This window comes from Lactuca sativa, chromosome 7 (assembly GCF_002870075.4).
Source record: "Lactuca sativa cultivar Salinas chromosome 7, Lsat_Salinas_v11, whole genome shotgun sequence".
NCBI classification, from domain to species: Eukaryota; Viridiplantae; Streptophyta; class Magnoliopsida; order Asterales; family Asteraceae; genus Lactuca; species Lactuca sativa.
Genome location: NC_056629.2, coordinates 66,461,584 through 66,465,276, shown reverse-complemented (window position 1 = coordinate 66,465,276; position 3,693 = coordinate 66,461,584).

Genomic DNA, 3,693 nt, shown 5'->3' with positions numbered 1-3,693 from the left:
AAATGCGTTTTAATACTCATGTATATATTTAGCATGTATAATTATGATTTAGCCGACAGTCGGACTACTGATCCTACCCTAAGCCCATAACCAAACAAGGAACATAAGTTATTGTATTAGAAATAGTCCTAAGTCCATTAAAGCATAATTATACACAAATATACAAATGAATATAATTTTGATATAAACGGAAATCTAAAAAAGTTTAAAAGGAGTTTGAAAATGTTTTTAACAATATTTATAAGCACAACAATTCTTTTGTTTGTTTGTCTTCACATGTAAGTGTTAACACAATTATATTGTGTTTTACTTGTATTCTCCCCCAAAAACATTGAAAAAGGTAAATTGTAAGGGTATAAACTCACCGTATGTGAGTGACTCATTTGAAGTTTAGATATAGGATGTTTTTCCACAAGTTAGATCTCGTGAAAAAACGTGTCCTAAAAGCATTTCACGTAATATATATGTATACCAATAGTGAATATAATGACAAGTATGTTAAGGAAATAGACAAATTTGTACGTTTTCCTTACAAATAGGAGTGTTAAAGGTGATTTCGTGAGGCTGCAATGTGTTTTCGGTCAGCCTTGGATTTTCGGTCACATGAAGATTCAAGTGGTGTATTCTTGGTGAATCCAAGGTGATTCAAACGTTTTCGGTTGAAGATCATGAAAAAGGAAGGTGATAGCTTGATGAAATGAAGAGACTTGGTGTTCTTAGCATGATCCTAAAGAGATACAAGGCTTTTTCGGTTGATAGTTGAGAGAGTCGTGGATTTTCGGTTGAAGATATTGAGAGTAAATATTGTGTTTTAGGTCAGAAGGTGAAGAAGTGAGGAAGTGTTTTCGGTTTCATGCCCATATAGGAGGATAAGTTTGACGTGACACATGCATGGGATTGCAAACCGAGAGGATAAGACTAAGGGTTCTCGGTTGGAGACCATTTGTGGTCCAAGCTTATTTGTTGTCCAAGGGTTCTCGGCCGAAAATGGTTTGCGGTCTTGCATGTTTTCGGCCCGAGGTGAGTTTTCGGTCCGAAGTCTTGAAGTTGTGCGAGGGTTTTCGGTCCTAGCGAGACTTCTCGGAATTATGCAATTCACTTCCATATTTTGTAACACTTCTAATAAAAGGTTTAAACACATAGAGATTTTAAATCTAAACTTAATAAGATAGATCAAAACAATAAGTTTGACATTAGTTGATTGAAATTTGACTTTTACAAGATTGAAATTAACGGGTTGTCACAGTTAAAAGGGATTATAATAACACTTTGTATATTTTACAATACATAGCACATATATTGTTTATAGGTTCATAATAAAAATAATGAACTTAAACATAAGCTATACTTAAAGTAGGGTAAGCATAACTCACTTACAATGGAGTTTAGCTAGGAGTCAGGCTCTGCGGGGGCAGAACTTCTAAGCCGAAAGCTCTTCTTCTCAGAGCCTTCTGGTGCTCCGGGACTCTCCTCTAGCACTTGGGAAGTACTAGGGAATGGGAAGGGCTAAGGAGGATGTTTGAGAGAGAAAGAATGGGAAAGGTGTGAGTTTTTGGGGTGATCCTCGCATCTATTTATAGGCTGCATCGTCGGACTATGTTGAGCGTAGCTTCGGAGTACGCTGCGCGTACTCGGTACATTGGGCGTACGAGGCTGTATGTTGCGTGTACGAGGGGGCAGGTGTCATCATCGCATGCGAAGTCGTGGGGAGAAAGGGAGGGTCCTTATTCGGCCACGTGTCACCCTCGCATCCTAATCCCATCGACTTCTAAATTCCTTAACTTTCGTATATGAACTCCAATTTTGACATTCTTTATATCCACGTGTAGATAGCGATGTGATCTACAACTTTTTTTAGACTCCGTCGGCTAATTTTGAATTTATTTTTAAAATTATATTTTAACAGGCTTAGACAGATAAATTCTGTTAAAATTTTATAACTTTGGCATCTGATGTCCGTTTATTTCTGTCTTTATATAGTTGAGTTCCTATTAATGAGATCTTCAATTCTCGTTTAGATTGTGTCGGCTAAAAATCGATCGATCAAAATTTTGATTTCCGGGTTATACATTGATATGCTAAATCTTAGAAAAATCATAACTTCCTCATACGAAGTCAGATTTGGACGTTCTATTTATGTACACTCTCGGTTTAACATATACTACAATTTTTATTTAGGTGCCTAAGGCTAAAAAGTAATTTATCAAAAATTCACTTTTTACATTACGCGGTGTCGTGCTGGTTTAGCCGTAAAACATCGACGCGTCATAACTTCTTCGTTATAACTCGGATTTTAGCATTCTTTATATATACGTAACCCATGTGACATATACTATAACTTGGTTAAGATATTTATTCTAAATAATCTTCTATCAACAAGTCATTTTGTTTTATGCTTGTTGCCTCTAAATTGACTAGCCCGAATCTACGGGCATTACATTTAGACCTGGTCAGCTAATTCTCATTATATTTCAGTTTTACAAATATGTATAAATTTCGCTGCGTTCGAAAATTAGCGACCAAGTTTCGCTCATATCTTTCCTATACGAGCTTCGTTCTCTACTGTCTTTATATTAACGAATTTGTATTTTTGAGATCTTCAACTCTCGTTTACATTTTTTTTGTCTAACAATCAATCGATTTTCATTTTGATTTTTATGTTGCACACTGCTATAATGTGTCGTACTCGAAACATTGAAAAAAATCATAACTTCCTCATACGAAATCAGATTTTGGCGTTTGTTATATCAACAAGTTCCTATTGACGAGTACTGCGACTTTTCTTTATATTACTTCATCATACGCTTATGAGAAACTAAGATAAATCATAACTTACTCGTACAAATTCAGATTTAAAATTTATTTATATCTACGTGCTCATGATCATGACTACTATAACTTTCATTAAGATTATTTGCCTAAATAATCTTTTATGTTTATTCTTTATTTTATCGCTTTGACAATAACTTATATAATAAGGTTTTCTACAAATATTATATAATTCTAATATTTGTCCACATATCGTGTATACGATAACTATTTATTAGCTCATAACACGTATGAAGAACAATTTCCCTAATCTAGGATTTTTAATTGTTCTTCGAAATATATAATTATCATTATTATACCATAATTGTCTAACCCTAAATTACGGGTTTACACAACTACCTTACCTTGATGGTGTATACATTGTAGAGAAACTCTTTTTGGAGTTTTTGCTATCTTCATCAACTCCCCAATTGCAAATAGGATCAAATTCTTCAAATGCTATCTTCTTAAACATCTTATGGTTGTTATTATATTTCTAGTTAATGTACTTGTATCCTCTTGTTGGATTTGTTAAAATGATCTAAAAATAAACTAGTTATTTTTAAAGTCTTTCGTCTCCCATTTTTAAAAAACTATTATAAAAAAGATCGCTTTTATTTATCAAAATTCATCATATATATATATATATATATATATATATATATATATATATATATATATATATATATATGAGAAAAATTATGACATCGATAACGCGAGAACAAATATGGTTCACATATTTCAAATAACTTACTTAACTGCTCTAGCTTACCGAAGAACGGAATAGATAATATTCACACACACAAGTACACACACACCCATATATATATATATATATATATATATATATATATATATATATATATATAGATATATTCATTTATG